Source organism: Herpailurus yagouaroundi, unplaced genomic scaffold (assembly GCF_014898765.1).
Source record: "Herpailurus yagouaroundi ecotype Mexico unplaced genomic scaffold, PumYag 183, whole genome shotgun sequence".
NCBI classification, from domain to species: domain Eukaryota; kingdom Metazoa; phylum Chordata; class Mammalia; order Carnivora; family Felidae; genus Herpailurus; species Herpailurus yagouaroundi.
The window spans coordinates 3,534,266-3,557,383 of record NW_024412414.1 but is presented as its reverse complement, the minus strand read 5'-3'; the positions used below and the strand labels follow the sequence as shown (position 1 = coordinate 3,557,383).

General features: G+C 43.3%; 1 protein-coding gene and 1 pseudogene across 4 annotated transcripts in view; both read left to right on the top strand.

Annotated features, from left to right (window-relative positions):
* The window catches only part of ATG7 (autophagy related 7), a 247,595-nt gene that overhangs the window by 191,181 nt on the left and 33,296 nt on the right, over positions 1-23,118 (top strand). The gene's annotated exons all lie outside the window — the stretch shown is intronic.
* LOC121041254 (pancreatic progenitor cell differentiation and proliferation factor-like) lies at positions 559-1,482 on the top strand (annotated as a pseudogene).

Below are 23,118 nucleotides of genomic sequence, written 5' to 3'. Positions count from 1 at the left end.
TATACTTTATAAAATGCACTTTTTTTTTGCCTGTATTAAAATGATCCTGTGGTTTTTATCCTTTCTCTTATTGATGTGATTTATCACACTGATTGACTTGTAAATATTGAACCACTCTTGCATCCAAGCAATAAAACCCACTTGATCATGGTGAATGATTTGTATTAGTGTATTGTTGGGTCAGTTTGCTAATATTTTGTTTGCATCTATGTTCATCAGAGATACTGGTCTGTAGTTCTCTTTTTGTTTGTAGTATTTTCATCTGACTTTTGTATTAGGGTAATGCTGGCCTCATAGAATAAATTTGGAAGCTTTCCTTCCTCTTCTGCTTTTTGGAATAGTTTCAGAAAAATAGGTATATTAACTCTTCTGTAAATGTTTGTTAGAGGGGTGCCTGGGTGGCTCAGTTAGTTAAGCAGCCAACTTCAGTCAGGTCATGACCTCGCGGTTTGTGGGTTCGAGCCCTGTGTCGGGTTTTGTACTGACAGCTCAGAACCTGGAGCCTGCTTTAGATTCTATGTCTCCCTCTCTCTCTGCCCTCCCCTGATCACGCTCTTTCTCTCTCTCTCTCTCTCAAAAATAAACATTAAAAAAAAAAATGTTTGTCAGAAACTCTGCCCATGCCTCTGTCGTAGAACAGCCTTTGGCGGCCTTCTCTGCAAATGGGCTCTATGGCCTGGCATCCTCATCCCTGCCACCTGTGATCACAGGCCAAGGCCCCTGAGGAGTCACCACCAAGGTTTCCACCAGCCCACAAGCAACAGTGTGGCAACCATCCCCTCCAGTGTCTCATTTATGGCCACCCACAACTATTATCCAGCACCACCTGGATTCCACTTCTAGTAACAGAAGTGCAGAGTATCCTAGGGATGCCATCCCCCACCACCCTGGTCTCCCCAAAGCCAACCTGGGTCACTGGTGGGCAGGCTTCTTTTTTGGGAAGTCTACACTCCTATTTATGGCTATTGGAGTCCCTAAAACACTTGGAATCTCCCCAGGCCTCCAGTGACACAGTCACCTGTGATTTGGCTCTGGAAGCCATGAAGAAGCAGCCTCATGGCCAGCCTGGCAAAGCCAACACCGGGCCCCCATCCTGAGTGGCCACCACCAGCCACCAGGCTTCATGAGGTCCTAGGTTCATCAGAGCCACTCCCCTCCCCTCCCCTTTCCTCCTCTCCCTTACCCCCCCTTCTTCCTCTTCTCCCTCTCCCTTCCCCTCCCCTCCTCATAGACTAGAGGCTGCAACAAGCAGAAGCAGTTGGTATCTTTTGTATCAAAACAGCAAAACACCAAAAAGGAAGTTAAGAGAACCCCACTCTTTACTATCCAAGCCACATTCAAGCCTTCATGACACCCTGTAATAGTGTGCCTTGCACCAAGTCTAAAATAAACTCCAAGTAGTAAAGAAAAAAAAAAAGATTTGGTAGAATTCACCTATGAAGCCACCTGGTCCTGGACTTTTGTTTGCTGGGATTTTTTTTATTCCTGGTAATCGATCTATTCAAATTTTTTATTAATCCCTGCTTCGATTTTGGGAGGTTACATGTTTCTAAGAATTTATCCATTAGGTTGTCCAGTTTATTGGCCTATAATTTTCCATAATATTCTTGTATAATCCTTTGTATTTCTGTGGTATTGGTTTATTACTCTTTATACCTGATTTTGAGTCCTCTCTTTCTCTTTCCTTCCCCCTCCCCCTCCATCCTCCTCCGTCTCTTCTCTTTTCTCCTCTCCTCTCCTCTCCTCTCCTCTCCTCTCCTCTCCTCTCCTCTCCTCTCCTCTCCTCTTCTCTTCTCTCTCTCTCTCTCTCTCTCTCTCTCTCTTTCAATGAGTCTGGCTAAAGATTTGTCAATTTTGTTGATCTTTTCAAAGAACCAGCCTCTGGTTTCATTGATCGGTTCTACTGTGGGTTTTTTTGGTTCTAGTTCATTTATTTCTACTTTAATCTTTATCATTTTCTTTCTCCTACTGATTTGGGGTTTTGTTTGTTCATTTTCTAAATCTTTTAGGTGTAAGGTTAGGTTGTGTGAGATTTTTCTTCTTGAGGTAGGCCTATATTGCTGTAAATTTCCATCTTAGAACCACTTTTGTTGCATCCCAAAGATTTTGGACCATTGTGTTTTCATTTTCATTTGTCTCTGTATTTAATTTTGATTTCCTCTTTGATTTCTTGGTTGACCCATTCATTGCTTAGTAGCATTTTTGTTTGTTTTTAATGTTTATTATTAATTTAGAAAGAGAAAGAGAGAGAGTATGCATGTGAGTGGGGGAGGGGCAGAGAGAGAGGGAGACAGAGAATACCAAGCAGGACATGCAGTGTCAGTGCAGAGCCTGACACGGGGCTGTATCTCACAAATCGTGAGATCATGACTTGATCTGAAATCAAGACTTGGATGCTTAACCAACTGAGCCTCCCAGGTGCCCCTAGTAGCGTGTTTTTAACCTGCATCAACATTCATTCTTAAAAAAAATTTTTTTTAGGTTTATTTATTTACAAGTGGGGTAAGGTCCGAGAGAGAGGAGAAAGAGAGCCCCAAGCAGGCACTGTACTGCCAGAGCAGAGCCCAACATGGGGCTTGAACTCATGAAACTGTGAGACCATGACCTGAACCAAAACCAAGAGTCAGCCCCTTAACCAGTTGAACCAGCCAGATGCCCCAACATTTATTCTTATTGTTGATTCCTGGAAGGCAATGTGTCTTTTTTTTTTTTTTTTTTTTTTGGGTATGTTTTTTTTTTTTTTTTTTTTTTTTTTTTTGTGGCTACTTTTAAGATTTACTTTTTACCTTTGCTTTTTATCAATTTGTAGGCTCTCTTTATTATCTTACCTGAGGATCCCTGAGCTTCTTCAACCTGTGGGGAAGATATGCCCTCACATTTTGAACATTATTTGCCATTTTTTCAAATTTGTCTTCTTTTCCATTCTCAAAAATTTTTTCTACCTACTGAGAGTCCTATTACATGCTTGTTAGACATTCTGACCATGTGTCAAATCTATATTACTTTCTATTTGCTTTTCTTTTGTGCTTTATTTTGGGCATATAGTATTGACCTATCTACTGATTCACTAATCCTGTCTGCCGCTGTATCTAGTCCACTGTTAAACCCATCCAGTGAGTTCTTAATCTCTGATACTGTTTTTGGAAGTTGTAGAAAGTTTTTTGGATTTTTTTATTTTTGTAGATCCTGCATTCAAATAATCTATCTTTTCATCCAGTTTTTCTGTCCTTTTTCTTTTGAAAGTTATTTTGAAATCATTGCTAAATCAAATATGTGGATCAACTCTGCTTTTAATCACTGTTTTATCTCTTGATAATTGGGGCTTTTACAGTTTTCCAGGGTGGGAGAGAATATTTAGTAAATATTTATTATATGCTAAACACTGTAAATGATAGATTTACTCCAGATTGTGTTGTAGTATTCTATAGAATATTTAAATTTGTTCAGTCAGCTAAGTTACTAGAAGACCAGTTTGATTCTTTTGAGACCTTATTTAGGGAAGATCTATTTCCATGTCCCCTTACTGCTCAGTATGATTGATAATCTTATGGGTGGCTTTTCTGAGTTGTAAGTAAATGCTTGGTACTTTCACCTATGTCTTCTACTCTGCCTTGGCCCCAAATCCAACATCTTTCCAATAGTGTTTAATACCTAATTCCATTCACTCACAGTTCTCAGCTTCACAGCACATACTTTCTTCCCAGACTTTTACGAGTCTCAGCCATCACTCAGTAGCCTGAAAATCAGCCAAGGAGCCAAGAGCAATTTCCATATAGATTTCTGGGTTCAGTCCCTCATGTTCAACCATTTCTACCACCTGGCTCCCCAAACCTCAGCCATCTTAGTGACATTGAACTTACATTTCTGCCTCACCCATCTATCAAATCCCTGCTGGAGTTTCTGTGTTGGTTGCTCTTTGAGCCTGGTAACTGTTATTTTATATATTTGTCAAGTTTTTATTGTTGATGGCAGGAACATGAGACTGACACCATCTACTTTATCATAGAAATAGAAGGTAGCATTTTGCTATCTTGGTTTTAGTTACATGTTTTTAGACACCCATTTTTAAAGGTGTGATATATGGATAATTTTTATTTTAAATTTACTTCAGGGTAACTATTATTCAGTAACATTTCCCAACATTGCTATTTAGATGGGAAATGGCTATTTTTTAGCTTCATCTTTATTAATGTATGAAGGTTTCAATTAGCCTCTTCAGCTTTGGTGCTCACTGTATTAAGAGATAGCTTCTTTGACATTTGCTTGTTTTGAAAATTGTCTAGTGTTGAGAGTCTGCTCTGGCTTGACCCAATTTCCTGGTAAGCATAGTCCCAGTAACAGCACATCTTGGCAAAATGGACCTGTTGTCCTGGGTGACTCCCAAAATGGCAGCCATTAGAGTTTAATATCTTTGGCCTTAAGTTTTATCTCCTGTGAAAATTCAGCCACTTCAGGGGAAGAATGGCAGAGTAGGCTGTATTAGTCATTCATATGAAAACAATTTATCAGATTCCTTCTTATAGACCTGGTTTAATAGTAGCTGGGGAGAAACTTTTGTAGTAAACTCCTTGGTGTCTGAGGCAGTGAACAGGGACATACAAGGCGGGAAAGTGTACATAAAATAGAAGGGATAAAAAAGATAAATCTTATCATTGTTTTAACCCTTCCCATGGAGCTAGGCTCCTTCAGTTTTTTAATCTGTTTCCTCAAGAAGTTCTTAGTGCATTGTGATAGGAACTATGGCAATAAAGCAAAGTCTAAAATTATACAAATAGGGGCACTTGGGTGGCTCAGTCAGTTGAGCATCTGACTCTTGATTTCAGATCAGGTCATGATGCCAGGGTTGTAGGATCGAGCCCCATGTCAGGCCTCTGCACTGAGCTTGGAGCCTGCTTAAGATTCTCTCCCCTGCTCACTCTCTTTCTCTCTCTCTCAAATAAAGAATAAAATGATACAAATAGGGTGATAATAAAGAGTAAAATCTAAAATGATTAAGGTAGGCTGGAGATATGCCAGAAATCAGCAACATTGGTTTCTTCCTAGGGGGGCTTTTGAGTGGCTGGGCATTAAGGATGGGAGAGAGACTTCATTATGTAATCTTTTCTCCTCCTGAAACTTGAACCATCTAAATATGTTACTCTCAAAAAAAAAAAAAAATCAAGCATGTTTATTTTTTATCCTTCCTATAACATCCTGAGAGTAAAAGGATATTATTATTATTTAAAAATATTTTTAATGTTTATTTATTTTTGAGAGAGACAGAGTGCAAGGAGGGGAGGGGCAGAGAGAGAGAGGGAGACACAGAATCAGCACAGAGCCCAACATGGGGCTCAAACACCAGGACTGCAAAATCATCACCTGAGCCGAGTCAGATGTGTAACTGACTGAGCCGCCCAGGCACCCCAAGGGATATTATTTTTAAACCCTCAAAGATAATAAAAATAGGAGAGCAAACAATGGCAACAAAAAAATTGGAGTCTGGAAAGATGGCACTGTAGACTGAATGCTTGTGTCCCACTAAAATTCAAATGCTGATCACCAATGTGATGGTAGTTGGAGATGTGGGGCCTTTGGGAGGTGACTAGGTCATGATGGCATTAGTAACCTTATGAAGCAGACCGCAAAGAGGTCCCTTGCCCCTTTCACCATGTGAGGACACAGTGAGAAGGTGGTCATCTATGATCTAGGAAGCAGAATGTCACCAGACATCAAATCTGCAGGCACTTTGATCTTGGACTTCTCAGCCTCCAGAACTATGAAAAATAAATGATTATTGCTTAAATTACCAAGCCTGTGGTGTTTTGATATAGCAGCCCAAACTAAGACAGATGGACAGCAAGGAAGTTAAATTCTAAGCCAGCCAATAGAGAGCCAGTTGTTTCCACAGAGCTACCTGAAGGCTTGGGAGTTGGGGACAGTAGATGCATGTGAAAGTGAGACTTAAAACAGGGTTGTTTGAAAGTCTGACTTAGAGGCAGTTAGATCCCTAGCCTTTCATGCTAGCTCTGCACAATAGGACCCCTGCCCACCCCTACCCCCAACTCCAGGTAGGAAACTGAAATTTTACTTTCTGGTGAGAATAAAACAGAGTTTCTGGACAAGGCCATAGCAGAGTTGAAATTAGGGTATGCAGCACTGAAAACACGAGATTAAACAAATGTTTACATATCAAATACAGAGAGACCAGACCTTCTGCCCACACCCAGCTACCACAGCTAGGTCGTCAAGCTTAACTACCTCCAAGACAGGAGAGAGGATTCTCTGTCTCCGGAATCTGACCACCCTGAAGAGAAAATGTCAAGAGCTCTGTGACATGACAGCTCAGCCAGATGACCATACAGGGAAATCCACAGTAGACCTCAAATAGCTTTTTAGTAACTCATTAAATAGGAGCAGAAACCAAGTATTGCCAGGCATCTAACTTGAAAGACAGAGACTAAACTAAATTTGAAGGAAATATACTGTGTCAAGAGAAGAACATTTTAGATAGTCGAAAAATTTTCTCTATTATTTATGTTCTCAATGAGTCAAAGATATTAAATTCATGAAACAACAAAGGGCCATGAAAAGTGATATTCAGATAATGAAAAAGAACTCTCAGACATTAAAAATATAATAATTTGGGGGCATCTGGGTGGCTCAGTCATTTAAGCATCTGACTTCAGCTTAGGTCATGATTTCGTGGTTCACGAGTTCAAGCCTCTGTGCTGACAGCTCAGAGCCTGGTGCCTGCTTCAGATCTGTTTTCTTCTCTGTCTGCCCCTCCCCTACTTGTTCTCTATCTCTCTCTCCCTCTCCCTCCCTCCCTCTCTCTCTCTCTCAAAAATAAAACATTAAAATTTTTTTACTACTTAGTAATTTTAAAATTCAACAGGGTTAAATAATAAAATTCAGAGTGTCTTCTAGAAACTAAGACAAAAGGACAAAGAAATGAAAAACAGGAGAGAAAAGATAAGCAAAGTAGTGGATCAGGGTAGGAGTGCCAACATCCGATGACAGAAGTTGCAGAAAGAAAAACAGAAGACACATCAGAAAAAAATATAGAGGGAGTTAAAGAAAATTTCCCAAAATTGGAAGACTCAAGATTGTAACATTCAGTGCTGTCAGCACAGAGCCCAGCACAGAACTCAAACCTATGAACCACGAGATCATGACCCGAGCCAAAGTTGGCCACTTAACCCCCTGAGCCACCCAGGTGCCCCCAAAAGACTTGAGATTCTAGATTAGAAGGGTCTGCTTACTGCCCAGAGCAGTGAATGGCAATAACCCAACACCAAGGCCCATCATAATGAAATTTCAGAACACTGGGTAAAAAAATTCCTACCACTTAAAGAGAGGAAAAAATAGGGTCATATATAAAGAACCAAAAATCAGAATGGTTTTCGACTTCTCAATAACTACCCTGGAAACCAGAAGCCAATGAAACAGTGCTTTCAAACCATGAAGGAAAATTATTTCTAATCTACAATTCTGTATCCAGCCAAATTGTTAATTGAATATGAAGCTAGAATAAACATATTTTCAGATACACAAGATCTCAAAAAATTTACATTTTATTCACTCTTTTTGAGGAAACCACTGAAGGACAAATTCTGGAAAAACAAGAATAAACCAAGAAAGAGAAAGACATGGAAAATGGGAATGGGGGGATGGTACACAAGAGGGAGAGAGTCAGAGGAATCCTCAGAATAATAGTGAAGGGAAATCTCAGAATGACAGACCTGAAGCAGTAAAAGCAAATAAAACAGGTTGGATCAGGTGGAAGGCTCCAACACATTTTGTTAAGAAAGTGAAATTGCTTAAATACCTAATGTGTCTGAGCATTTATTTAGGAGATTTAGACAGTTGGCAGAAAGTTTGGGATTAAATTATGGGTAAATACTTAAGAACACAGTAAAACAAAAAAGACAGTTGTTAAGTCCAGGGAAAACAACGTTGCAGAAGAAATGTAAAAGTAATCCTAGCATATTACAGCTCACCTTGATATAACACTTAGATACTGATCAAAATGGAATTATAATTATATTGACAAGATAAAAGGAGGGGTAGGTAAGAGTTTGTGATTGCGGAGGTGAGGGAGCATTTAGTAGAAGATAGCTAAATCTTCATCTACCAAATGGGAAATAGATACCTAAAGCTTAAACCTGAGGGAGGAAAATCATGAACTCAAGAAGTAACAATATAGACATTAAAGATTTTGCACCCAATTCCTATTTCAGGAGGAAGGGGGTTCCCCACACACCACACAATTCTTTGACACAGCTGAGTGTCCTACAATTCAACTCAATTCTGGCACTATCTACCCAGAGCTAATGTCAGCTTGCACTGGTTAAAGCTTAGTCCCACAGGATTGCCCTCCGCTTCAGGTGCCAGTCATAAGTCCATGTTATTATCTGTACTTCTGACCAGTGGGCTATAAATCAGCAGTTCCCATGACCCCCTCCTTGGGCTCAGTTAATTTGCTCATGGCTCACAGAACTCAGGAAACCATCTTACTAGATTACTGACTTTTTACAAAGGATATTAAAGTATACGAATCAACAGCCAGATGAAGAGATACATAGGGTGAACAACAAAGGAGCTTCTGTCCTTTTAGAGTTTGGGGCCCAGCACAGTGGCACAAAGGAGTGTTCTAGTTCACCAATGTGGAAGCTCTCTGAACCTCATCCTTTTGAGTTTTTATGGTACCTTCGTTATATAGGAATGATTAATTAAATCATTGGTCATTGGTTATTGATTCAATCTCCATTTCCCCAGAAATTACGGGGTGAGACTGACATTCAAAGCATTCAGAATGCTGGAAAGCACATGGTGTGGTGATGGTAAGATCTGGAAATGACTCCTGGTTCTACTATCAAAGTCACCTAACCTCTTTGAGAATAAGATAGGGGCACTAATAATCACAGGGTGATAATAGGTATCAGGCAGAATAATGTATATGGGAATGCTTTGTAACTAGAATATTCCTATTATAAGTGTTGGTTTCAATTAGTTCCTTTATGTGTTGAGTTTGTACAAATGTACCTTCTATCCCTGGTGTATTAATATTATTGACTCCAGGTAGGCTTGTGTATTAGTTAAGGTATAGGTTAAAGTACTGTTAATAGGGAGATCCAAAAATATGGCAGTTCAAACAAGACGGAAATCTGTTTCTCTCTCATATAACGGTCTAGAGCTATGCTGTCCAATATGGTAGCCACTAGGTACATGTGCCTATTTACATTTAAACAATTACAATTAAATAAAATTTAAAATTCAGTTCCTCAGTTGCGCTGGCCACATTTCAAACACCTAGTAGCCAGTTGACTAGAAGCTGTTGTATTGAACAGCACATAGAGAACACTTCCCTCATCACGGAAAGTTCTGTTGGGCAGCCCTGACCTAGAGGAGCGGTCCAAAACTTCAAGGGTAGCTCTGCTATACAAGGTCATCCATGGACCTGAGTTTCATGAATACTTTTGCCCTGCCATCCTCTAGTAAGACTTCATAACACATTTTTGGTGACTTTAGTCCCTTTAGCATTATGATAAAGCCTACAGACTACCTCACAGAGTAATATTTTTAAATGTATAAGATAAAATGCATAGAATTACAATGGCAATTATGTTGAAATATAATTGTCAAAGTATAAAAAAATAAACTCATGATAAAGTAGTCTGTGCTTTATTAATACACCAAGTAATGATCTAGTGCCAAATCTAATGGCTACTGTAATTTCATAGTATTGATGAGTGTGTGTGATTTTTCAAGATAATCCACAACAAGTATAATGTGATATGTACATATCTGTATTTTCAGTTAGTGACAGTCATGGATATGGCAAATACTACTATGGTTTGTTCCCTACATATTAACTGAAGGAAATGCTAAGTTTCAGATAGAGGCTAGTAAAAATAAAGTTATATAGTTTTCTTCCCATCCAAGTTTACAAACTAACATTTCTATTTATGGACCCCTTGGGGGGTGTGTGGAATCCAGGGTTAAGGAGCCCTGCTGGGTGATGTCAAAGCTGGCTTGGCAATGCCAGGTCTATACTCTAGAATGTGGGAAGGGGAGAGTAAATAATTTCTCTTTTAAAGGACATGACCTGGAAGTTGTTCCCATCCCATTGGCCAGCAGGCAGTCACATGACCACCTGTAGTATAAGGCAGGCTGGGAAATGTAGTCTTGAGGGTAGCCCTTTACCTTGCTATTAAAAAGCTTGGAGGAGTTAGTAAAAGGAAAAAGGGAAGAAGTGGTATTAGGATAAATAGCAGTCTCAGCTTGGTTCTTCAGTATGGAATTAAAACAAAAAATTTGTTTTTATTTTTAAAAAATGGCTCCTTTTTTCCTAACAGTTTGTGCACTCTTCAGGTCTAAGTCAAAAATGTGAGAAAGAATTTCACTCTTACTAACTGTGGACGGGCTCCCACAGTGTCACCAGTTCCTGAGGTATACAGTGTCTAAGGGATGTAACAAATTTGGAGCTGATGTTCCCCAATTCTATGCATCTGCTGGCAACCTTGTTATTAGTTCACAGACAACAGTTTCACCCCTCTCAGAGTGTAGGTGTTCATGCTCAAAGCACACTCAGTATGCCATTATCTGTACTGAGGGAAGCAATAATAAATTAGGCATCTACTCCTGTCACCAGTGACCAGTAGTCTATGTGCAAGAGAGCATAAAAAGTAGGAGGCAGGCTTTTTCCAAACAAACATTCCTTGAGCAAATGCCCTTTAAAGTTTAAAATAACAACTCTTTGGGTTGTACAGGCCTTTAACTTTTTAGAGAGCTTGAAGTACCTTAACTCTTCTTATTTTATTAAAGTACCCAGATCATGGGGGGTTTTCATTATTTTTTTTTTAACTTAGTTAAATAAATAGCAGTTTTGATTCAGCACCACATGGCCAACAGCTTTTAGCTTATAAATGAAGAGTCTGAAAAGGCATACTTACAGGCGAGCCCGCTTGGCTTCTGGCAGGAGTGAGGCCGAGCTGGTCCAAGCCCAGAGAGCACTTAAAGGGCCAGGCAACCCCTCATGCACACCTCTCGTCTCCATTCTGGGGGGTTCTGGTGGAACATGAATACTCAGTATTATTTACTTTAAAGTTCCTGATTGTGAGCTCCCAAGGGGCAGGCACTGGGGTCTTCCTAGCCCCCCCGAATGCTGGTGCAATTCCCTGTACATCACAGGCGCTAGACATATGTTTGCTGACAAATCGCTTCTATTTTATGAGCATTTATAATGGCCTTTTAAATAAGTGCCATTTTAAAGTTTGCTGAATGAAGTGTGGTTTTTATTTAGTCTTAGGGTCACCATTGTTTTATTTGTTTGGCCACCCTTCCCCCCAGTCCATCGCCAGTTTAAAAATGTGATTCACCAGGAAAATATGACTCCATTAATTGAATTAATTTTAGGGCCAACTTTTCAGGAACCTGTCTATTTCTGTAAAGTGAGATCCACTCGCAAGTGTACCATTTGGTGCCAGCACTCAAATTTTCCCTGACTCAGTTGCTCCGGTGGTGTTTCAGATGTCTTCCCATTATATCAGGCAGCCAGTGCCCCATACTTGTGAGGATTACTTACAGGGTCTTGTGATTCAGCCCAGGATCTGATAGTGATCTTGGTCGGGTGATATAAATAGTCTAGGATTTGCCAATGGCTATTTTTATAAGGGAAGCTTTCGAAGTTGATTTCTTTGAACCCAGAATGACTTTCTCCCTCTGGCTTCCCCTGTTTTCCTCTGCCACTGGGGAGATCCTCTTTTCTGCGGGCCTGTCTTTACACCTCTTCCAGCCAGCTGGTGTCTGCAGAAATCAGAAGGAAGATACGTGTTTGACACAGAGTTGCCTGAAATCCTATATCTTCACCCCCTCTCAGTATCATCTTTCTTTCATCCGGCCCAAGAATGGCACCCACCCCGCCCATCAGGCCACAGGATCTGGGGGACTAGCCGCCTTGTCTGAAATAGATACCCAATGGCTCTCAGGCAGGACAATTCCCTACATTCATACCTGAATGTATATTTTACAATATTACCTTTTATTTGTCTTTGTAGACTTGCCCCTGCCCCAAGTTGGGGGGGAAAAACACCCAAAACGCTCAGTAGACTTACTGTTGATGAACCAGACAGCCTCATTTGAGGTAACCCCAACTGTATGTGTGGCCAACACCCCTGCCCCGGGTGGTGCAGACTCTAGAGTGCCTGCTCAGGCCTTCCCTGAGGATGTCTTGGCCCCAGGTCTCCAGAGCTCTCTTTCCTCCTTGTGAGGTACCCCTCCCCCCACCACACACACACACACACACACACACACACACACACACAGTACATGTGCTGTCAGCCAGGAGAGGCTCGCCTTGGGGTGCCACCCTCTCTTTGCATCCTTTCCCCAGGTTTTCATGCTGAAAACAGCACATTCTCAACATGAAGCAAAAATTGATCCTGCTCTTTTTCATCCTGTGTTTTTGACCATGCTGTTCTTGGCACTCAAGCTTATAGGCTTGGGGGTAGAATTGATAGCTTCAAGTGTAATAAGTTAAATTGGTCGGCAGTATGCCATGTGTAGCCTTAGCTCCCCTGGATAATTTACCAGCATCTGTGGCTTCTCCCACCCAGTGGTCTTGAGTGTCTCCTTAACTTCACAACTGGCTTGCCTCTTGGAGCCCTGCTCCCTCCCTCCCACCCCCCAGTCAGCTCTGAGGGCTGGAGATCTTTCTTACTTCTTGGGCCAAGTACTGGAAGTAAAAGAGATTGTTTCAGTCTCTGAGTTCCACCCCAAGGTCAAGGGCCCCAGAGCCTGGTGCTGCAGTCTGGCCAAAGGGACCACAAAACCAGGTCACCAGTCAGTCCATCCATGCCCTGAGCTTTGGTTCTGCCTCTGCCTGGGATTAATGTCCCATCTCAGGATAACTATGAAGATCAAATAAGGTATTAATACTTGAAATACTTTATGAAAGGTAGAAAGATAACAGCAAGAATAAAAAATAGTGGGTGCTATTTTATGGCAATCTCTTGTGTCCCAGGTACTTTGTTTAGTGCTTTATGGGAACTGTCTCATTTACTCCTGACAACTACTCTTTGAAAGTATTAATATGCCCATTTTATAGAAAAGGGAAAGTGAGGCTCAAAAAGATGAACTTACTGGTCAGGATGCCATACCTAGAGAAAGTGGTAGAGTCAAAATTTGAGTCTGGTCAGGGTGAATTTAAGGCCTACGCTCTCATCTATTAAGTAGAATATTTCCCTTCCCATTTCAGGATTGGTAAGAGAAACATAATTAACTTCAGAGGTGGGAATTTACAGCATTTTGTTTGGGATATGTATTTTACCCTCCATTTTTGAGTCAACAAGCAAGTTTCTTGTGCTTAGGCCTTATTTCCGGAGCAGAAGGAACTCAGTGGTTTTCCCACTGGGAGAGGGAGACATGAGATGTGTCTGTCTGTTCCAGGAAATGGCACCCACTCTTGTCACCCACACTGCACCACCCCAGTGCACTGACGATACATTAGCCAACTCAATGATGACTCTGTTGTGTAAGCCACTAGCTGTCAAGATGACTAAGGCTCAGACAGTGCTCCCTGCATTTCTGTTTCTGTGGTTGACAGTGGATTGAGTAGGGCATTTAGGCCTGCTCTACTTGTAAGAACCTTTGGGCAGGTGAGTTCATCGAGCCCTGGCATAGCACATGGTTAGCCACAGGAGAATGAGACATAAAAGGCTTGGTTCCTGTGTGGGGTCGCCATCCTGTAGCAAAGACAGGACAGGCATTGTGACTAATCAGTGTGTGTATAATTGGCAGTGTAGAAAGAAGTGCATCCACCGGGAAAATTCAGAGAAGGGGAAGCCTCCATGAGAGTTTGATCTGGTTGCTGGCGCATATGGGTAGAATGGCAAGGAGAGCGAAGAATGTTCCAGATATGAGAAACAGCCAGGCGTATCTGGTCAAGATCTCAAAACGCTTTGTTCCTGGAAGCATTTTATATAAATTGGGTTTTAATCTTAATTCAAGAAAAGGCACATATTAAAACTTGCCACTTTTCAGAGTGTTTATGTCTTAACTGAGAAATCGTGTAATTCTGATCAACATGTCTAAGTGTATGCTTACAAAACCTGTAACTGTCAGTAAGGGAATTGAAGGGCAGTAAGGAAGATTATAGTGGTGGTGGCTACATAGACATATGTGTGTGTTAAAACTCACAGAATTGTTGGGGCGCCTGGGTGGCTCAGTCGTTTAAGCGTCTGACTTTGGCTCAGGTCATGATCTCACGGTTTGTGAGTTCAAGCCCCACGTCAGGCTCTGTGCTGACAGCTCGGAGCCTGGAGCCTGCTTCCTATTCTGTGTCGCCCTCTCTCTGCCCCTCCCCCACTTGTGCTCTGTCTCTATCAAAAATAAAATAAATCGGGGCGCCTGGGTGGCGCAGTCGGTTAAGCATCCGACTTCAGCCAGGTCACGATCTCGCGGTCCGTGAGTTTGAGCCCCGCGTCGGCTCTGGGCTGATGGCTCAGAGCCTGGAGCCTGTTTCCGATTCTGTGTCTCCCTCTCTCTCTGCCCCTCCCCCGTTCATGCTCTGTCTCTCTCTGTCCCAAAAATAAACGTTGAAAAAAAAATAAAATGAAATAAATGTAAAAACAAAAATTTTTTTTAACCTCAGAATTGTTTACCCCAAAAAGTCAGTTTATTACCATATGTAGATTTTTAAATGATTATTTTTAAGTGCATAAGGTTAATCCTTCCCCTCCAACAGCTTATAGCTTAATGAAAGACGAGATAGTAAACTGTCAGGGCACCTGGGTCACTCAGTTGGTTAAGTGTCCAACTCTTGATTTTGGCTCAGGTCATGATCTCATGGTTTGTGGGTTCGAGTCCCACATCAGGCTCCATACTTACAGTGTGGAGCCTGCTTGGGATTCTGTCTTTCTCTCTCTGCCCCTCCCCTCCTCTCTCTCTCTCTCTCTCAAATAAACTTTTAAAAATTAAAAAAAAAAAAAAAAGAGGAAACTGTCTTCCTTAGGTAATGTAGTGTGTGACAACAGAGGTTGAACAGAAGAACATTGTGGGGGCTTGAAGCCAGCACAGAGCACTGCTGGCTGGGGAAACCCAAACCATTCTGACAGTGCGTGGCATATGCAGCGAGATCTGGGAGAGAGAAACTGCCAGAATAAAGGCATGGGAGCAGGGAGGTGTGTTTTGAAACAGCTCACATTCTCTTTGGGGTGTGTGTATGTGTGTGTGTGTGTCTGTGTCTGTGTGTGTGTTTAACATACGACATAATTCCTAAGCTGGTATTTGTTGAGCACCCACTCTGTGCCAACAGAGTACTGGGGATTCCGAGATGAGTCCTCATCTGCATTTCCACCTCACCAGAGAAGATATACAGATGGCAGAACAGCATATGAAAAGATGCTCTATATCATCTGTCATTGGGGGATTGCAAATTAAAGCAATGATGAGACTCCACTACAGACCTGTTAAGGTGGCCCAAATCCAAAACACTGACAACAACAAATGCTGGCAAAGATACGGAGCAACAGGAGCCCTCATTCACTGCTGGTGGGAATGCAAAATGGTACAGCCACTTTGGAAGACAGTGAGACAGTTTCGTACAAAGCTAAACATAGTCTTAGAATCCATCCAGCAATCCTACTCCTTGGTATTTACCCAAGTGAGTTGAAAGCTTAAGTCCACACAAAAATCTGCACACATATATTTATAGCAACTTTATTCGTAATTGCCAAAACTTGGAGGCTCCAAGATGTCCTTCAGTAGGTGAATAAACTATGATACATCCAGACAATGGAATATTATTCAGTGCTAAAAAGAAATGAGCCATCAAGCCATGGAAAGACACAGAAGAAACTTCAGTGCATATTACTAAGTGAAAGAAGCCAGCCTGAAAAGGCCACGTATGGTATGACTCCCACTATGTGACAGTCTGGAAAGGGAAAACAATGGAGGCAGGAAAAGATCTGTGGTTGCCAAGGGCTGGTGGGGGGTAGGTGAGAAAACAAGTAGGCAGAGCATAGAGGAGTTTTAGGCAGTGGGGAAAAAACCCTATCCCTGTTCTCAAGGATGTCTGGGCTAGCTGGGGGACACAGACCCCCCAGATCAGAGGGAGGTAGAGGAAGTACCCAGAAGAAGCCAGAGAAAGGAAGTGACTGGCCATAGGGGGCTTCGCTAGAGGTTTTCTAGGGGAAGAGATACATCTTAGGTGTGACTAGAAAGAGCTGCAAAGAGAAAGAAAGAGTATTCTAGGCCACAGAAACTTCACATGCAAAGGCCTAGAGATGAGAGAGAGAGGAAGAGAAACCATCTGTGACATAAGAGCCGCTCAGCAAAGCTGGGAAGGACAGACAGGGAGGCTGATGCCCAGACGGGCCGGGCTGTGCGAGGCTTGCTGAGGCACACAAGTACACGAACTTCATGTTTAGAGCTGTGGGGAGAACCGCGGGGTTTTGAGCAGGATGACATGATCAGAAAGATCCCTGCTTCAGAAAGATGGCCACAGAGTGGAGAACAGATTGCAGATGATAGGCTGGCTCAAGGAGGAGAGTGGCTTGGCTAAGAGCAGGCCAGAAAGACGTGGATGAGTTGAGAAAGTAGAATCTGCAGATGCTGGTGATTGGTTGGGTGGTGAGTCAGAGAGAGGAAGGACTCTGGTACCTCTCTGGGCTCTGGTTCTGGTTTAGACAACCAGTGGTGGCGGGAGCAGGGGGTGCGGGATCCACAAAGGAGGATGAGGGTCAGGGAGAGAGGGTTGGGGAATAGGCTAGAAAGGGGGATTAGAACAGTGCTGTTTGCCAACGTGAACACTAGGTAAGGGAAGCCCAGGGAAGACACAGCCTCACTGCAAGTCGCTGTTTTGTTACTGCTCTCTTCTTTGGTAACATCAGACTTCAGCCAGACCCTGGAATATAGATGGACATCTGGGAATTGTTAGACTCTAGAATAAACATTTGACAGCCTTTGCATTCCCAAAGTGGCCCATACCCAAACTGACAATCGGGAGCTTGCCTGGAGAAAAACTTGATATGAGCCTCAAAGCCAATGTAGTTAATTAAAAGAGAATAGCTTTTATTAAATTTTAACAATTATTTCTTGAAGTATTGAATTCAGATGGTAAGGTAAACAGTAGAAACAACCTTAATCTTTCTTGACCCCAGTTTTCTCATCTGGTAAATGAGGGAAACAGACCTGTTGATCTCAAAGTTCCCTTCCAGCTCTGAAATTCTAGCCTAATAAAATTTTTCATCAAGGTTTTTTTTTTTTAAAAAGAAACCTCTATGTGAATAAACATAGAGCTCTCCCTTATTGAACCTCAAACATTTTTTAATCCAAAATTTTAATGTTGAAACTCCATCTTGTCAGATTTCCCAGAGTGTAAATCCTCTGACCAGTATGCTGTTACTGTTTGAAAATACTGTAACCTCTGAAGCTCTGACTGAGGGAGGAAAGGGGGGGAGGGAGGAAAGAAGAAAGGGGGAAGGGAAGTTCCATGTTTCCAGCAGTGAACTTCCTGATACTAATGCTAGGAAAGCCTTACAACAATCTTGCGTCCTATAAGGAACCCAGGCGCAGTTATAATCCTCATTTTTTTGTTTGTGATAACTAATTTTACATACTCCTTAATCCTCACGGCCATATGATGTGAGTAGGTGTGTTATCTTCCTCACTTTACAGATGAGGAAACTGAGGCAGAAAGTGGTGAAGTGACTTGCCTGAGCTTACACTCAGTGAATGGCAGAGCCAGGGTTCAAGATGTGGGGGTTCGGCTCTGGTGCACATGCTCTGATCACTCTGTCATGCTGTTCTCACTGCAGTGAGCATGAGTGTGGGGCATTTCAGTTGTAAATACTCTCTCCCATTGTCTTCGTCAACCACTAAGTAAAATGTGTATTTACACATTTAAACAGACACAGTATCTTGGTTTTACATCTTTGTTCATGTTTTAGGCCTTGATCTTACAGTAAGCATCTGTCTCACTTGGGAAGTTGAAGCCTTACTAGGTTACCTGCAAGTGTTTTCCAAGGCTGTGAGCCTGGCCCAGCAGCTGTGTAGGAAAGTGTTGGAGTGAGGAAGGATTTAGGAATACCTCTCTTCTTCCACTCAAGGCTGAGTGGGGATTTGGTTGCCAGGCATTTTTTCCTGGTCCCCTAAGGCCCCCACACTGTGGCTGGTGAGAGAGATCCTTCCCTCTTGTTGCCACCATGTAGTTAGCTAAAAATGAAGAAGTCATTCCTAATTATTGCCACAGCAGGCAGTGTCATGGGGAATGGCCAGGTGCAAAGGGAATGATACTTTTTTCGGAGAAGAGTCAGGATCCAACTCCTGCTGAGAACCTCAGATATAAATTGAGCATCACTCTGGTATGAGGGAATGCACAGAGGCAGGGTAAGTACCAGTGAGAAGTGTCTTGTAGTCTTGGGGAACCTCAGGCCCCCACTGCCTTTGCTTCAGGCTGAATAAGCACCCTGCTTAACAGCCTCTGCCTCCATCAAGCCCATTTCACATTGCCCATCTGGGCTAATTATAAGCAGTAGCATTAGCAGAAGTAATATTTTGTGTTTTACACTGTACAAAGTGCTTTAACTTGCACTGTCTCATTTGATCTTCATGGCAAAACTATGAAGCAGGTGATATCCACATTTTACAGATGAAGAGGTCCAGAGTATAGTGCCAGAGATGGCACCTGTACCAAAGTCAGGAGACTTCCTACTGTACCTCAGGAGCGAATGAGGACTTAGGGAAGTCTGTGTGTCCTTTTGGGGGTGGGGGTGAAGGTAGCAGTAATTGCTAACCTCTAAGATGCATCAGAATCACTGGGAGTGTGGGGGCGGGGGGGGGGGATGGGGGGAGGGAGGTTTAAAAACTAAAGATGCATGGATCTTACCTGAGATGTAACACAAGGAAATCACCAAGTCTAGGCACCCAGCATATGAATTTTAGAAAAAGAAAAGCTCCACAGTCAGTTCTGATGTACACCCAAGGTTGAAAAAACACTTGTACTCAGAGTTCTTCTGAATGTACCGGAATAGTCTGATGAAGCCTCGTATCCATCAAGGTAAATAGCTGTTCCCTTAGGGAAAACAAATCTTAAGATTTGGTCCCTGTGGGGCGCCTGGGTGGCGCAGTCGGTTAAGCGTCCGACTTCAGCCAGGTCACGATCTCGCGGTCTGTGAGTTCGAGCCCCGCGTCAGGCTCTGGGCTGTTGGCTCAGAGCCTGGAGCCTGTTTCCGATTCTGTGTCTCCCTCTCTCTCTGCCCCTCCCCCTTTCATGCTCTGTCTCTCTCTGTCCCAAAAATAAATAAACGTTGAGAAGAAAAAAAAAAAAAGATTTGGTCCCTGATCTCCAGGAATTTCTAATCTGGTTGGTATAAGACACATATACAGGTAAAGAGACAGCACAGTGGCCCCGGTCTACCAGCATCTAAGACCTGGGTAGTCAGAGTATCCGAGCAGTCCACAAGAGACGCAGGGGGAGGCCACAGAAGAAAGGTTTGGGTCAGTGAGATGATCAATTTGGCCAGAGCAAAGCATTCACGTGAGCGAGATGTAGGAGATGAAGCTTCTCAGACAGAAGTCATATCGTACAGGGTTTTCCCTGCCAGCCTGAAGAACTACAGATTAGCCCTCAACAGCACATGCATTTTGGGGGGGGGGGGGCGCGTTTAAAGCAGAATATAATCAGACATGTTTTACAAAGAGTCCCCGTTTTAATGATGAAGAAATAAATAGATGAGGGTAATTATTTCAGATCCCGTGCTTCCTTGGTGGAACAGATCTGGGTAGTGACTCTCACTCAAGATTTTGTTCTGATGATCGCAACCAGCCCTCTTTGTCAGTGCGGAGGCATACAGCGCACGACAGTCGTCTTCCATTCCAGCTCCCGGTATTCTTTGTTGTCGGTGAAGTCTGTTAGAGTTTTCGCACAACCTGCAATGTTTTTTCATCCCCGTTGTCTTCACTTTCTCCTTGCTTTCCCCACTCTCAGATAATGACACTTTTAATTTGGCATTGTAGAATGGATATTGTTTGGGGACCACATTCATACAGGTTGAGGCTGTGCTGTCCCTGACAGCTGTCCCTGAGCTGTCCCTGACAGCTATACCCAAATGGCAGCTCTGTGCTTGAGACCCTGCACACAAACTTACTTAATTTCCGTAAGAATCTAGTAAGACCCAGATACTGAGGCTCAGCAAAATTCAGTAAACTTACCCAGAGTCACACGGCTAAGAAGGTGCTGAGCTGGGATTTGAACCCACGTCAAACAGACCACCTCTGCTGCTCCCCCTCCCCCCCACCCCCGCCCAATTCTTTTCTGCTAAGCATGCTGCTTTACCATGATGGGCACCCATGGTTACAATGCCTTTTCTGCCAGTATTCTAGTAGAGAACTAGCATGTCTGAAATCTACTGCCTTCCTCTTGTTTGTTCATTCACTAAACAAGTGGAGGTGCTATATCCACCTCCCTCACTGGGACCTTTCGAGGATTAAAGAGATACAATCCCCGTAAGCATTTTGGCTTACAACTCAGCAGGAAGTACCTGCTGAACAGGAGCCCTTATGGCCACTACTCCTGGCTGCTGTGCCTGGCACCATCCCAGATGGGCTGGAGGAACAGACGTGAGGAAGTCGTGTCCCTGCCCGGGAAGAGCTCAAGCCCAGCGGAAGAAACGGCCCCCAAACAAATAACACACATATAGTGAAAGCAGGACCTCAGCAAAGACTGCACCTCTGAGCCTGCCTTCTTGCCTCACAGAGGAAATTACAATGACCTGACAAGCACGGTTCTGGAAACTACTGTGGGTCCAGCCCTTGGCTTGTCAGGATGTCAGCAGTGTGTTTCAGATGTGGCTCCTCCCTATTTAAAAAGTCGCTATTTGGTAGGATCCCTCACTCTCCTCTGCCTCACATCTCACTCACCCCTGAGAACGAGGCACAGTCAGCTTCGAGTCCTCTCCAGGGGACTAATACCCTGCAAACACTCGAGCGTTTCCTAGCACGAAGGCTGCCATGTTAGCATAACTCCAGGTAGCTATTGTTTCAGGCCACACGTGGGGATTTGAGAGGAAGAATAGTGGAATGGACAGCTATAGACCATCATGTTCACTGTTGTCTTTTTTGTAACATGGGGATGACGGTAAAAATGTCTGCCTAACAGAGGTGTTGGAGGGATCACCCCAACACACCATCAGTCATGACACAATAGGTGTAATGCACTTGGAATCTGTAAAGCACTAGCAGAAGTTAGTGCCGTTAGTAGGGATGAGGTGGGAAGGCCAGGAACCCATGAAACAGCTGAATGGACGAGAATGCCTCTGTTCACACCATGTGCTGACAAAGTACTAACGGAAGTCAGAGTGGCTGGCACCAGCCTGGGAAAGGGTGGCTGAGAACAGCATCACAGAGGTGGTGACTCAACCCCAGAGACTATGGGCATGCTGTCAGGGAGAAGAACAGGCACACATTCTAGGTGGGAGGAAAGGCGCACAGAGTAGCAGGATAGTGAGAAGGAGCAAGCCGCCTAAGGGGCAGTGGAGACCCTCTAATTCGAGACTCTGCACCCAAACAATCTCTGTCTAATCTGCTGCCAGGGCCTGCCAGGGGATCGGCTTTGCATGGCCCTCCCAGGAAGCTTTGTGGGGAATTTTCCATGTGCTTAATGATTCTAGATTGCTTGCTGCTGACAACAGGAACGGAGTAGGTAAATGTTTGAGTGCTACTGGTATTGTACTAACCCTTTATGTCCTTGGTCTTCACCATGACCACGTGAGGTAGCTACCATTGTTATCCTCATTGTATAGAAAGGGACACTGAGGGGCACAGAGTTTATGTGACTTGCCCCCAGGTCATTAGCTAATAAGTGGCCAAGCCAGAGTTCCCCTGCACAGCTGTCCATCTCCACAGCACGAGCCCTTAACCTAGCAGTACAAGGTTCTTCTTGAGAGGAAGAGACTTTTATGCCTCCCAAGCCCATTCACTTCCTTTTATCTACTTCTGTTTGAGACCTTCCCCGATGAAGAATTGAACCATAGCAGAGACGGCAAATCTTTTTGGCGGAGTGTCAGGGAACCCTAACATCCTAAAGCCGGGAGTTGAGTATCTTTGGAACTTGCCACCCTTTTGTGTGTTGGCTACTCTCCTAACTACAGGTGGGTTTGCAGTAATTTGGAATGTGACCCTGTGCTAGGAGACACTAAGGAATTCCTGAATAAACTCAGGGCTTGCTAATCAAAGAGGAGCTAAGAGCCTCACACAGTTCACAGCTCTGCAGGTCGGTCAAGTGAATCAGCAGGGGTGGGCAAGGCCACGATACACCTCTTCTGTGAAGTGTCTGCACAGGGCTGGGAGGGGCTTGGAACAGAAGCAGTCATGCCCCAAGGCAACAGACATGATATTAATGGAATTTAGACTAAATTCTGTCAAAATGGTCCACCCAATATTAAAAGTATTTGCTGGCCAGTTCCAAGGGACTGAATAACGAATTCAAACAAACCTCAACCTTCAGACCAGCCTATTGAATGCTCACTGTGTGTCCTCTCCTCTGAGCCTGACATGTCCGCATTCAAGCACGGCCACGTCAGTCAGTGGCAGGGCTGCCGGGAGATGTGGGCAGGCGGTGAGCATCCGCACTGCTTTGATTTAGTGTTTGAAAGCTGCTTTTCACAAGCTAATAGACAGCTCTGGATCTAGAATCAAACAGAGCGGAGTTCAAGTCCCAGCCAGCCACCCACCAGCCATATGGCCTCAAGCCACTTGCTGTTCCTCTCTCCACCTTGTTTTCCCACCTGTAAAATGGACATATTGAGACCTCTTAGGGCTTTGTCAGAGGGGCTAATGAAATTGTGTGATCACACTTTGTAAAGTACCTGGTAAATGTGGTGATGTAATTTTGTGTCATATAGGAAATGCTTCCTCTGGTCCTTGTAACACCCAATGCACATCCCTCTTGAGAACATCCCCAAAGTGTAAGGATCGACCTGAAATCATGATGACGGTTTTATAAATGGTTTGTGAATGTTTGGCCTGTAAACTAAACTTAGTACCTTTCCCTCCTCATTCTTTGCGGAGGGCTGTGGGGGAGGGAGGGGATGTTCAATTCTGTTAAAATGATCTTCCAAAAATTCTTACCCAACAGTG